A 15,426-nucleotide genomic window follows, 5' to 3' on the forward strand; every position below is an offset into this window, starting at 1 on the left:
GATTGGGCTTTAGGACTATTACAGACAGTCTTAATTTTACCTTACTGCTAAACTTACCTTTAACTAGCTATATATACCTCTATATATATTACGCCGAGAGTAATCGTTCTCAAGGCGCCTATTTTTATTTAATCCCAAAGTTATTTTAATCGAAGTTGGGATTAATGAAAATAAAAATAGGCACCTCGAGAATGATTACTCTCGGCGTAATATATATAGAGGTATATATAGCTAGTGGCAGTCGCGGCGCAATAGGAAAAATATTTACTTTTTATTATTTATTTTGATAAGGTTACTATAAAATTGTTAATTAATTTTTAATTAGAGTTGTATGAAGTTACTATAAAATTATGCTTCAAAATATTTTTAAAAATTTAATATAAGGAGTTTAATATAGATTAAAAAATATTTTTTATTTTTGGGATATTGTAATGTAAAATGTTATAGTCATACATAGATATATGGTTAGGGACAAAGTTACCATTATAGTTAATGTTAACCTTAGGGATAGAATTAGGGTTAGGGTTAGCATTAGAGTTAGGGTTGGAGTTAGGGTTAGGGTTTGAGCTATGGTTAAGGTTAGGGATAGAGTTATGGTTATGGTTATTGTTAGAGTTATGGTTAAGGTTTAGATTAGAGTTATGTTTATGGTTAAGGTTAGGGTTAATGTTATGGTCATGGTTAAGGTTAGGGTTAGAGTTATGGTTATGGTTATGATTAGGGTTAGTGTTAGGGTTATAGTAAGGCTAACGTTAGGGTTAGGGTTAAGGTTTGAGTCAAGGTTAAGGTTAGAGTTTAAAGGGTTAGGGTTTGAGTTAGGATCAAAATTAAGGTTAGAGTCCAATTATGGTAGAGTCAAATCAAAAGTTATAGTTATGCTCATGGTTAAGGCTAGGGTTAGACTTATGCTTATAGTTAGGGTTAGGGATAGGGTTAGAATCCAATTATGGTAGAGTTAGAATTAGGGTTAGAGTTAGGGGTAGAGTTATGCTTATGGTTAATGTTAGGTTTAGAGTAATGCTCATGGTTAAGGTTAGGGTTAGAGTCATCATTATGGTTATGGTTAGGGTTATAGTGGGGATATGGTTAGGGTTAGGGTTTGAGTCAAATATATCTTTTAATTTAATATAAGGAATTTAATTTAGATAAAATTTTTTTTTTGGGATATTGTAATGTAAAATGTTATAGTCATACGTAGATATATGGTCAGGGACAAAGTTAACATTACAGTTAATGTTAACCTTAGGGATAGAATTAGGGTTAGGGTTAGGGTTTGAGCTATGGTTAAGGTCAAGGATAGAATTGTGGTTATGGTTATCATTAGAGTTATGGTTAAGGTTTAGATTAGAGTTATGTTTATGGTTAAGGTTAGGGTTAGAGTTATGGTCATGGTTAAGGTTGGGGTTAGAGTTATGGTTATGGTTATGATTAGGGTTAGGGTTATAGTAAGGCTAGGGTTAGAGTTAGGGTTAAGGTTTGAATCAAGGTTAAGGTTAGAGTTAGGGTTAGGGCTTGAGTTAGGATCAAAATTAAGGTTAGGGTTAGGGTTAGTGTCTAGTTATGGTAGAGTCAGATCTAGAGTTAGAGTTATGCTCATGGTTAAGGCTAGGGTTAGAGTTATGCTTATAGTTAGGGTTAGGGATAGGATTAGAGTCCAATTATGGTAGAGTTAGAATTAGGGTTAGAGTTAGGCATAGAGTTATTTTTATGGTTAAGGTTAGGGTTAGAGTAATGCTCATGGTTAAGGTTAGGGTTACGGTTAAGGTTTGAGTCAAATATTATTTTAAATTTAATATAAGGAGTTTAATTTAGATAAAAATATATATTTTATTTTTGGGATATTGTAATGTAAAATGTTATAGTCATACGTAGATATATGGTTAGGGACAAAGTTAGGGTAAGGGTTTGAGCTAGGGTTAAGGTTAGGGTTAGGGTTAGATTCTAATTATGGTAGAGTTAAATTTATGGTTAGAGTTAGGGGTAGGGTTAAGGTTAGTGTTAGGATTAGAATTAGGGTTAAGATTAGGATTAGAGTTAGGGTTAGGGTTAGGGTTATAGATAGGGTTAGGGTAAGGTTTTGGGTTAGGGTTAGGGCTAGGGTCAAGTTTAGGGTTAGAGTATGAGTTAGGATTAGAGTTTGAGTTAGGGTTAGGGTTATAGTTTGAGTTACGGGTAGACAGAGCATTATAATTTGGGTTAGGATTAGGGTTCGATTTAGGGTTTGAGTTTGAGTTATGGTTAGAGTTAGGGTTAGAGCTAGAGCTAGAGTTAGAGTTAGGGTTAGAATTAGGGTTAGGTTTAGGGTTTGAGTTACCAATAGAGTTAATTTTACAGTTGGGTTAATGTTAGAGTTAGGGTTAGGGTTAGAGTTTTGAGTCAAGGTTAAGGTTAGAGTTAGGGTTAGGGTTAAAATTAAAATCCAATTATGGTAGAGTTAGATTTACAGTTAGAGTTATGGGTAGGGGTAGGGTTACGCTTACAGTTAGGGTTAGAGTTAGATTTAGGGTTAGGGTTAGGGTTATGGTTAGGTTTATATTTAGAGTTAGGGTTATATATAGAGAGAGTTATATCAATGTTAAGGTTAGGGTAAGGGGATTGAGTCAGGGTTAAGGTTAGAGTTAGGGTTAGGGTTAGGGTTTCAGTCAGGATTAAAGTTAGGGTTAGGGTTAGAGTCTAATTATGGTAGAGTTAGATTTACAACAAGAGTTAGATTTAGGGTTAGATTTAGGGGTAGGGTTAGGGTTAGGGTTAGGGTTAGAGATAGGGGTAGACAAAGGGTTAGGCTTAGGCTTAGGGTTAGGGTTAGGGTCAAGGTTAGGGTTAGGTTTAGGGTTAGAATATGAGTTAGGGTTAGAGTTTGAGTTATAGTTAGGGATATAGTTTGAGTTAGGGGTAGACAGAGTATTAGAATTCTAGCTACAATTACGGTTAGGTTTTGGGTTACGGTTATGGTTATGGTTAAGGTTAGAGTTAGGTTTAGGGTTACAGTTATAGTTAGGGTTAAAGTCCAATTATGGTAGAGTTAGATTCAGGGTTACAGTTAGTGGTAGGGATAGGGTTACAGTTATAGTTAGGGTTAGGGTTAGGGTTACAGTTAGAGGAAGGGTTATATTTAGAAGTTTTCTTATGGTCACAGTTATAGTTAGGAGGGGAGTAAGGGTTGGGATTTTAAATTATATTTATTATTATATAAGGTGCCCTATATAATAATATGTATATTCCCACGCTCATGGATAAAGTTAGGGAAAGAAGTAGGACCACGGTTATTAGTGTTACATTTAGAATTTCATTAGGAGGGCATTGTGTGTTATTTTTTCCCCCTATTCAACCCATCACTGATGTCTGATCTGAGAGACCTTAAATGGGATAGGTTCTTTGCAGAGGGTTAACATCACTAAAGTTGGCGGCTAACATTTTGTGTTGGCTCGATTTCTTCATTGACCACGCTGGATCATTTTTTCTTGGTCAAGTTGATTCATGCTGTGAGATTCGATAACTCTTATTTCTTTGCGAGCTATCTTCCCATCTTCCCAAAAGTGCAAGATGTTGCCATGCATTCCCATTCTAACATTTCATTATACGCTAGTGTCTTCGAAACACTCTAAAGCCTAGAATTGCACAAGATGCTGCCATGCATCTCCATTCTGATGCATCGTCATGCTACATTGTTTCTTCAATTCTCTGAAGCCCAGAATTGCATCATGCTATGATGCATTGCCTTTCCAACATTTCCTCACTCCACAATGCTTTCATGAGTCTTTGAGACCCAAAATTGTGCCACATGGAGGGGGTTCACACCTTTTGTGCTAGCTGCTTCGTTCATTGGGAGGAATCTCTTCACTACATCTTAATCATCCATTGGAAATAAAGCCAATCTTGATCGACGAATGTGACTTAATCCTTCATTGGGAGGAGTTTCCTCGTTGCATCTCAGTCATCCTTTTTGAGGGGAGAATCTACATCGATAGTTGTGACTTAATCCTTCATTGATGAGGATTCACGATGCATCTATGCCGTTTAGTTCGAGAGGAAGACCTTCATCGATGACCATCATTCATTTTGGGGGAATCCAAATTCCCCCTTGTGGTCAACCTTGCATTTTTTGTGGGAGGTTAACACATCATGTTATCTCTTTTCATAGTTTTCTGCCAACGACATGAAAGTCTTTCCTCTTCTTTCCATGAGTCTCCATTCTAGCGCCTCCTTACGCTGCATTATTTCTTCAATGCTCTAAAGCTCAGAATTGTGTCATGCTACCACATGTCACCTTTCTGACATTTCCTCACTCTGTAGTGCTTTCGTGAGGCTCCAAGACCCAGAATTGTGCCACGTAGTGGGGGTCCCCACCTTTCGTGCTATGGTTACAATTTAGATTTTAGGGTTATGGTTAGAATCAAGGTCAATTATAGAGTTTATAGAATATTTAGAGTTAAGATTAGGGATTAAATATACATGAGGGGTTAGCATTGGGTTGTATGATAGTTACAGTTAGAATTATAGTTAGATATATCATTTAGATTAGGTTTTAGTTAGGGTTTAATTAGACTTAAGATTAGGGTAAGGATCAAGGTGAAGTCTATATTAGGGTTCATATCATGGTAGGATTGAAACTAATGTTAGGGTTAACATTGAAATTATGATTAGGGGTAAGGTGAAGATTTATATTTGGTCATGATTGTGGTTTGTGCTAGGATTAGGGTCTAAGCTATGATTAATTTTATGATTGTACCTTTAGGGTTAGGGTTTTGTTTAAGTTTATGATTATGGTTACAACTATGGTTTATGGTTCAAGTTTAAAGTTGGGAATGTGATTAGGATCAGGGATTAGTAAAATTTTTAAGAGTTCGGTTATAGGTTTACACCATGGTTAGGACCTTGTGACTAGATTTAGAGTTTAATATCATGGTTATCCCTATAGTTAGGTTTAGGATTTTGATCAATATTCTAGAGTTTGTTTTTACATTATGCTTAAGGGTTAGATTTTAGGGTTAGGACTATAACCAATATTAGTGTGTAGGTTTTTGGTTTAGATTATGGTTTGGGCTAAGATTTTCGTTATGATTAGAGTTTAGAATATCAATAGGGATATGTTTTAGTGCTATAATTATAGTTTAATGTTGGATTATAGTTAGATTGTACATCATTGTTGGGGCTAGGGCTAAGGTAGGGGTTGCTGTTAGGGTTAACTAAGGATGACAATTAGGATGGTTTATCTTTTCAAGTAGAAAAAAAAACTCATATTGATTGAAAAACAAAGAAATTATACTTCGAAAATATTTTTCTATGTCATAATAGATTCATTTATTTTAATTATTGTATTAGTTAATTAGTTGTTTGATGTTTCAAAGTAAACATGGCTTATTTTATTTAAATTTAAATAATATTATTGTTTTGAACTGAATTTAGCTTAATTGTTAATGATCATATTTATATTTCTAATATTAACTCCAATTTGATCAAAGACCAAATATATTTTTGGTATTTTTGTAAACGAACTTGCTTAACACTTCCCTATTTCAAAGTTAATAAAATATCATTTCTATTGTCTTAGATTTGAGAGTAAGTATATTAAATAAGTAATAATAAATGAACATTATGATTATATTTCTAAAATAAAAATATATTACTTAAAAACTTGTTTACTTTAAATGAATAAAGTACTCATTTACTTGTAAATTTTAAAAATAGAAATTAATCTACATATATAAAATATTTATTATTTTTCCTATTTGCATACAAATAATTAAAATCTAAACTTTAAACTACATAAATATTTTTAAAATATATATCCATCAATAATTAGTTTAGAATAAAGTAAAATCTAAAAATTAGACACATATAGAATCTTTTTAATTTCTAGATACATGTTTTTCTAATTTATTTCTACAAACATGCAACTGATATTTCTATTATCCATTTTTTTCCATTCTAAAAAAATCTAGATGTAAATAGAATTTTTTTAGATGCATGCAATCTTTCTAATTTTTTCTACATACATATATTAACATTTCTATTTTCTATTTTGTTTTTACATTATGGTTATTTCAATCAAAATATCTAGATGTAAATAGAATTCTTTTCAAAAAATCTAGATGTATATAGAATTCTTTTAATTTTTTACATACATAAAATGATGACTTGCATGCTTGAAAGTGTGTATAAAAGATGGCTTGCACATGGAATGGATCACCTTAAATTATAACCCTTAAAATGGGTCAAGGATCTTGAGGCAAACTATTATATTTTTATATCTAATTAAAATTAAATATATATTAGATATAAAATAGATATATTAATAGTAGCCCTAAGGTTTTCAATTTTAATTTAACCCTTAGGTTTAATTTTATATCTATTTTATATTAATTTAACCCAACTATTAGATTTTTATATCTATTTTATATCTAATTAAACTACTATAACTTACACAAATACAAGTCGTTATATAACACATGTTGCAATATACACTTTTTAACGCCAATTATCAACTTCGAATCTCTCCCTATTAGATTACGACACTCTCTATACAAGGACCAAAATGCACTTTTATTAATTAATTTAAAAATTGCATATAACAGATTTATGAATTTTAATTTCTAAAAAAATACACACAAATTGATTATGCAGGTACATTTTGACCCTCCATAGCCAAAACCTTAGATTACATCTACCTTGGTGAATTTGACACTCCTAAGCAGGCTTGGAATTTGACGACCGCTCCATATATTTTTTTATGACGGCTAGATTTTTTTTCATACCTTTCATTTTACGTTTAAAAAAAACGTTGATTGTCAATTTTTTTAATTTAAAAATTATTTAATAGATCATTTTAAATTTAAATATTTTATATTTTAGACAATTATTATATAAATTAGTCATCTATGTAAAATTCTCTATGAAGGACTTATAATTATAAATTAGTAATCTATACAAAAGTTTCAAATAAAAGAAGCAAGTTTCTAAGTTCATATATTTACTTTAAGAGATTTTTAAATAATATAATTATATATAAAAATATATATCTAATATTGTAAATTGCTAAAAATAAATTTTTAAATTTACTATATTCTATTTCAACAAGTTTCTAAATTAATATAAATATACAATCATCAAATACAAAATAGAAACATATATAAACATAAAGGGAAAAAAAGAAAAAGAAACATATTAATATTATATATTTATCATACATATATAGATTATACATATTATGAAATCACATTTATGTATATTAAATAAAATACTAAGTACATTTATGTATATTAAATAAAATACTAAGTTGCCTATAACAATAACAAACATTGAGAGTTTAATAACAAATTTTGATAGTTTAATAATAAATTTATTTGTCATATTGATAGTTCTCTAAAAATTTACCCTATCAATTCATTTGTTCTTATAGTTTTTTTAGCCCATCTATACAGTTCAAAGGTGTAAAAATGGCTAATACGACATGTATTTTCGTACTTTAAATACATCCTTAAATCACAATTAATAATAAATTTTATATTACATATTTAAAGTTTAGATATACCATCTATGTTTTCTCGGATATTTCAATGAACCCTAATTTAAATTTAAATTTAGAAGACAAAAATGGTCAACGCAAATGAATCTTCCTCTTTAAAAAAGTTTGCCAATATTGACTTATCATATTTCATGGTATTGAAAATCGATTGATCTCTAACACAAGATAAATTGTCTGAAAATTGAATGAGAACTCTGGCTTGCAAATATCTAGAGAAGGCATGATTACATTGGACATATCAAAAGCACTCAAGATTTGAGGAATAGATAATCTGTGTATCCAACAACAGGATCAAAAGTAGAGAATGTTTCTCTGTGGTATTTATTGAGGGGCGCATTCACCTCAAATCTTTTCGGCAAATCTAGATTTGCCAAGAACAGTCGACCATAAGCAATCAAATCTTCCTTGCCACTGGAAATAGCTTCGTTACCATCATCTCGATCATAACCCCCTGTAGCCAAAAATGTCCCCTTGAATGTTGTTCTTATGGGAATCAGGCTCTTTTCACTCGCTATCATCGTCTGCGAATTATCAATCTTGGGCTCAAAGAAATGAGCGTACAATATCTTATATTTATTTAGAGCCTCCGCCATGTGAAGTCCCAGTTCCTCTAGATTTGAGTCATATGCTTCTGCATGATCCAAAAATGGAGAAAGCTGAATTCCCACATGCTCTGCTTCAATTTCATCTACCACTGCTTCCACAACTTCAAGTGCAAATTTGCAATGATTCTCCAATGTTCCACCATAGCCATCTGTTCGATCATTCACGCTGTCCTTCATGAACTGGTCCACAAGGTACCCATGCGCCCCATGGATCTCAACATCGTCAAACCCTATTCATAAAAGGACTGATTATGTCAACAAAAGGAACATTCTCTTCTTCGAACCAAGATAGACCAGAATAAAAAAACATATCTGCATCTATTGCATTCCTGGCAGCATTTCAAAAATCAACAACTATATTGGGAATTTCCTCTGTTTTTAGAGGCCGAGGAGGAGAGAAATTTGCCACATCCTTTCGGTTCGGAAGAGGGATCTTTCCAGAGATTGGTTTGCTTGTGGAGGAAACTGGAGATTGGCCATTAGGCTGATAATCTGCATTCCAATGCACCCATTAAATACACAATACACTGTTTGTTGCGGAGGAGAGCCAACCAAATTGAAATTAATTAAAATTGAAATCTAAATCAAAGTAGAATATTATAACTAATTTTGAATTTCAATTTACATCTACATCTAAATCTAAATGAAAATGTAAATAAAAAATAGAAATCTCACCTGCAAAAAGGTTACTCCAAAACTTCAATTTACTCCTATTCAAAAACTCCAATCTAGTCCTCCAATAACCTCCACCTCTTCCTTCCTGCAAAAACATAAAATGAAAATGAAATGAGGAGCCTTGGTTTTATAACTTCTGAGAGGCTCCTCATATCCCCCAACAGATGTCTCTTCACATTCCATGAATTTGTTTCAAATTCCCCCACTCCCCACAAAAAATAAGCATGAATGTGCATGCAAAATTATTTTGCCCCTATTTTTTTGGGCCCTATTTTTTCGAGTCCTACTTTTTCGCGCCCTACTTTTTCAGGCCTATTATTTCGGCCTCCATTTGGCTTCCTATTATTTCGGCCAGCTATTATTTCAGGAATTCTTTTTTAATATTTAATTTGGAAGTTTGTAACTGCTCCCAAATCTTTTTTATTGACAAGGAATCTTGGCATATTCCCGTGCTGGGCATTTGTGCTGCCATTGTATAGAACGCCTCTCGGCGTAATAAGATATCCACCAATATTATAGGTGACTAATTTCATCAAACTTCATTCACGAGAACCATGAACTCTTAATGCTTATGTCTCCATGAGTAATCTTTGTTTCATAGTGGTTTGATGCCAAAAACTAAACTGAAGCATCAGATAACAAGCCACAATTTTTAGCATGGATCTAGATCCAAATCCAACAACTATTTTCTACAAGATAACATAACAAAACAAGAGATGCGTGGAGTTTAATAGACTTCGTTTGAATTTCGATATGTTCAAAGTTGTAGAAATTTGAAGGGATATAGTGAAGTCGTGGTGCTATTGAAGGCAATGGTTCGTCGGCTCTGTAGTTCAAAAACCCACAAAAAATGGTTGGAAATCTGCGCTAGTGGGGACCTCAAAGAGTGTTATGGATTTGTTCCTTGTTAACATTAATACAACAGATGAAGGAATGGAGATAAGGCTCTTTAAATCTATGGTCAATAGAACCATGGCATATTTTATTATGGCAGTGGTGACTATATTAAATATGCATTTTTTTGTCCTTAGTAATGTGACTTGTGGTCACGTCGCTTGACATGGGTTATACCTTAGAGGGTATGACATATTTATTTATTTATAGGTTCTTTCTTTTTTTATTTATTAAATATATTTATTTCTATTACTCCTTTTATTTATTGAATAGTGGTGGAAATAAATTCTTTCATTAAAGTTATCTTTTAAATGATAAATTGTTAACAAACTATGTCATTTGCCAATAATATATAATGATAATTTGTACATTTTATTAGTATTTTTAATTCAATTGAGTTATATTGTACAAGATCCCTTCATACTCCTCCAAGCTATCATTCCTCCATCTCAAGAGCCACGTAGCCTTCTATCTCGCATATCCTATCCTTCTAAGAAAGACCAAGATATTCCCTCCATCATCCTTAATGATATTTTTGAAGATCAAGAGAGAAATACAAAAAAAGGGAAAAAATGAAAAAGAACAAAAAAATTGAAAAAGAACAAAAAGTGTCATTGATGAAAACCTAGAAAAAAGGTGTCATGGTAGAAAAAATAAAATCTTTGCCAAGACAATGAAAACTTGGCAAAAAGGTTCCCCTTGTTCAAAATGATCCATCTATCATTATACCTCATGGTTGTTGTATAGTTGTTCTTTTCTTTCACTTTCCTTCTTTGAGTGCTTTGCTTTTTGCAATTTCTTGCTTTCATTTGCTACTTTCGCTTGTACATAAGCTTGAAATCTTTGAGATACTACTCATACCTCCATGGATTGAAATTCTTCATAGGTCTCAGGCAACCCATCTGTCTAGGGGCAATGTCCTATTCTATCCTAGAATCTCTCATGCCTTGTCACCAGTTGTCCTAACTAAGTTTGCCTATGGTTGCCCTTATACTAAAGAGATTTCTTACACACACTTTGAATTTGAAACTTAACATCAATCCACTCATATGACAACTGATAACTAAAAGTGTTTGATCTATGTTGTGCTTTTCTTTTTCTTTGTCATTCCCCTTTGAGTGACTCCAATATGTCTATCTCAACTAGAGTTGCAAGGATTGGGGGCATGATCTTTTTGTTGTTTTTTGCATTTTGGTTTAGTTCCAATGATCTGGAATGTCCTAATAAAATGAGTGTCCACTATAAGAGCCTCTATCTCATGTTCGATGACCATGTGTACTTTGACCCATTTTATAAGGACACTTCAGTGTAGTTCAGTGAGGTTGGTTCTTCTCCTTGTTTATTTGAGTGAATTATCTATGCTACAATACATATGAATACCCATCTTGTAAAGTGAATGTAACTGTGGGTGCATCCAACAAACTTCTACCATAGGTCATGAACAATAAAGGGTCATTGAGGAGAGAATACTTACTATTGCTTAGCATGAGAAGGATCTCTTGCATGTTTAGTGTGCTTGTATGCAAGAAAAATTATGTTCATCTAGGTGCTTATGCCTTGATTCTTATTTTCACTTGCTAAGTTAGTAGGAAAGGATGTTCTAGTCATTTTGGCTCTTTTTGCCTTAATGTTTACATTTATTTCTGACAAAAACTCTGACTAATGTCATATTGATATTCTCATGATAGAAATACTAGTGAGGATTGTATAACACATCAGGGCCTTACCAAAACAATACTTAGTGATGAAAAATATAACATGACTCTTCAGTGACCAAGTCCTAGGTTTGCATTCAATTAGGTTGCATTTCATTTTCTAGGCTTATATTTTGACATGGTTTCACTTACTTGCTCGCTCACATTTGACATGTTGATGGGTGGAGAGTTATCTATATGCATCTCATTTTCATCTTGACTATAATATAAGTGATCAAACCACCCTCATACCTAATTTGATAGTCTTGGATCTATTTTCAGGATCAAAATCAAAATTGAAATTTGACTCTCAAGCAGCTAAAATATGTGATTAAATTTTTTGGGATTGATACGATCGATCATTTGTGTAGTCCATTTCTTTAACACTAAGCTTATCCTAGAATCTTTTTCTATCAACATTTTCATACACTTTCCAACTTTTCCAAAAAAAGTCAACTATGGTTAATTTTAGTCTATTCTAGTAAACTCTGGTCAAACTTGGTCAACTAGGACCCAAATTCTTCATCATGTGGCTTCATTCTCGCTCCAAATCAATCTCAATTTATTCTGACCTATTCTATATTGTGTTGAATCCTTAACCCAATCTTCAAATCTCATCAAATCTTCTTCATAACCCTTCTCATGTTTCATCCTTTGATTTCACTCTTAAGGAGGCAAGGATGAACACATTTCTCTACATCAATCAAATCTTGCTTCAAAATTCAAAGTCTGCATCACTAGGGGCATCTCATCACTAGGGGCATATTTTGTTATTTATATCCCATTTCAACTGGATATCTTATAACTTGCCCATGACTATCTCAAATCTCTAGAGGCATATCGAATTCCTATAGCCCATATAAATCATGTATCATCATATATTAGCTCATGACAACCCTCACCTTGGACATGTATCTATGTATTCAACCTAGACTCTAGAGGATTAAGTCTCACTTTTGAGATGATCCTATGGCTCATGATAGATCTCATCAACTCTTTTATGGATTGATATCTAGGTGTTCTATTTGGACTACAAAGGATTGAGCTCCATTCTAGAGATAATCCTAAAACCCTATTCTAGTCACCATTCAATGGACAAGTATCTAGATGTTCTATCTAGAATCTTGAGGATTAAGCCTCATAATGGAGATAGTCCTATTAATTGTTGTAATTCTTGTTACTTTCTCAAAGGACTTGTATCCAAGTGTTTTACTTGGATTCTAGAGGATTAAGCCTCATTCTAGAGACAATCCTAAAAACTCTTTCTAATAGATACGTATTTATCTCTTCACCATCTACATCAATCACACTCTAGAGGATTCAGTTTCATTCAACCAAGCTCGGAACCAATCTCAATTCTCATTCTTAGTTCTTGTTCCATGCTTTAGAATTAGATTATTCTTTGAATCAATGCACTATTCACACATCAATTCAAAGAGTGGAAAATGTAATACCCTAAAACTAGTCTCCTAAACCAATTTTCTTCTAAATGCTTAAATCAATCTATGTTTGAAAAATTCATAGATCACTGGGCATTTCTAGTCCCATTTGATGCTACTTGATTAGAATATAAATTGCATAAAATCCAGAATTTACAACAATCATCCAAATTTAATAAATTCATAAATATTCGATTAAAATTGGCTAGCTAAACCCCTTTCATTAATTGATTTAATTTAAAGTTCTAACACTTTCACTTAAATTAATATACTTGAGCCAATAATAAATGAAAATGGGATTTATTAATTAATCTATATTAAATTATCTCCACATATTCATTTATTTGAATTTAAATAATCAAATATGAGACACCTTTTAGAATATTGATCAATCAAGTGACACTTTCAAAAAGACTGTTCTGAGATGAGACAAATGACACAAGAATATGATGCATCATAACCCTACTCTTACAAAATCTCCTATTTTGGTCATATTCCTTATGCTCCTTTATTTGTACTTTTGACCAACTTTTCTTATAAATAGAAAGCTCTTATCTCTCGCAAAGGATCCACTTTTTTGTGTATTGAAACTTTGTTGAATTGAGAACTCGCTCTTTGCATCTAAGCTTTGTTGCACAGTGTTCTCATTTCTAGCTGCATATTCATATTCATCTTAGATTACTCTTGTTCTTTGATTTGACAGCTTAGATTTCATTTCTATTGCATCTTAAAATACCCAAAAACATTTAGTAATCTTTCATGCATCTTAGTTAGATACCTTTATTGCTTGTTCTCAGCTTAAATATGCATTCTCATATAGCTTAATTCATCTATTTGCATAGAAAACACAAAAAGATCTAGTTTTACATTTACATTGAATCTCATGCTTTCAAATCCTTCATTCTATAGAGCTAGGTCTTACGGTCACTAAAGCTCTTCATTCTGGGAGAATGTACTCAAACCCCTACTAGATAGAAGGTGGCAGGTCAATTTGCTTGTATATTTCAAGATGAACAACCTCATTTTCATTCTCAAATGAATCTAACATGCAAGGACTATGTTGAAGTGCATGTAGCCTATTTTGAAACATACCATATTGAAGTGTGTGTAGCCTATTTTGAAACATACACCTACCTATGGTACTTGAACCATGACCACTCTTCTAACTCTTGGTGTAGTGTTACATGTTAGGCCATTAACATCCACCTCTCAAAGGTGTGTTGACTGGGTACGAGTCTATTCTGATGGTTGTGCCTATGAAGGAGGTTCAACTAATCTTGTAGGTTGTTCACTATGACCCTGAGTACTCGCTTTACTACTATAACCTCTGGCTACATTACTCTAAAAAATCCTCACCTTATCAGTGGCCAATGTGAGTGTCCTATGTTGAAGCATATGGACCTCTCATTATAGATTCCTTAAGACCCCAAATAAAGTGATGAGTGAGGAGTACCTCACCATGGTTATAAATTGAATATTATCTCAGATCATAGAACCTCATCTCATGCTATTATACTAACAAGTTCCCCTATCCAATCTCATGGAACTTGTTGGTTCCTCAAATTTTTGGTTGGAAAACCTATGAGCCTTGCTTGCTTGATGTTGCATAATCCAACACAATTTACCCAATAACTAGGATTGATACTCAATGATTAAATCCTAAATTTTGGCTCTACTAACCTTGGTGGGTATGTTGGTCTCTCTAACTGTTGTTGTCCATTAGTGTCAAAAACTTAGTCATTAACTAGGTAGAGTCAGACAGTCATCACTATGACCAATCTACTTTGTATAGGCTATGTCATGCATATAAACTTGTGTATATTGAGCTCTATAGGAGCCAAGAAAGTATGTGGTCACCAATTATTTTCAATGTAAGCCAAGTGGAGTGTTAACTGAGTAGTTCAAGTATGTTGAAGCTGAGTTATATAGAAGGTATCGAGCATGATAGAGACTGAGTGACAACAACATTGATAGAGACTGAGTGACAACAACATATATAGTAAGTGTTGAATATTAGAAATAGTATGTGTCGAGCAACACAAAATTTACATTTGAGTCAAGAATGATGCAAACTTTGAGGTAAACCATTTTAAGTTAACATAAACATAATGTTTAATACTTGTAGAGTTTTCTACAAAGAGTTTTACATGTTTTATGATGTGGATCATAGATCCCTATGTTATGTGATAATTGAATTAGATGGAGAGGAAAAAGAGGGAAGCATCTAGAAAACTCTTTATGAAAATCTTTAAATAGGGCAGAACATGAACTATTTTGATATAGATGATAGAGTATGGTATGGTAAAGATATGAAGGAGTGAACAAGATATTCATATGATTCATGTGAACATTGCAGAAGATGAAAACGTTTTCTATTATTTCAAAACAAAGCAAGTGACCTAGTTAGGCAATGAAGGTCAGATCAGAGATTAGATCAAATTGAAAAGAGGAGATCCGATATTAGCTTATTAGAGAAAATTGAGGAACACATGTACTAAGTCAATTCTAAGAGATTGAGAGAGGGTAAATCCCTTAACATAGTTGTCTTAAACAAATATTTATAAATCTCCTAACAGAGTCCTTACTTTGTTGTA

General features: G+C 32.7%; 1 pseudogene; it reads right to left on the reverse strand.

Moving 5' to 3' along the window:
• Positions 1-7,773: 7,773 nt before the first annotated feature.
• On the reverse strand, positions 7,774-8,632 carry LOC149530241 (putative 12-oxophytodienoate reductase 11 pseudogene; annotated as a pseudogene).
• Between the last annotated feature and the right edge of the window lie 6,794 nt (positions 8,633-15,426).

Source organism: Cupressus sempervirens, chromosome 11 (assembly GCF_028749045.1).
Source record: "Cupressus sempervirens isolate cs-2001-9-10 chromosome 11, ASM2874904v1, whole genome shotgun sequence".
Classification (NCBI taxonomy): Eukaryota; Viridiplantae; Streptophyta; class Pinopsida; order Cupressales; family Cupressaceae; genus Cupressus; species Cupressus sempervirens.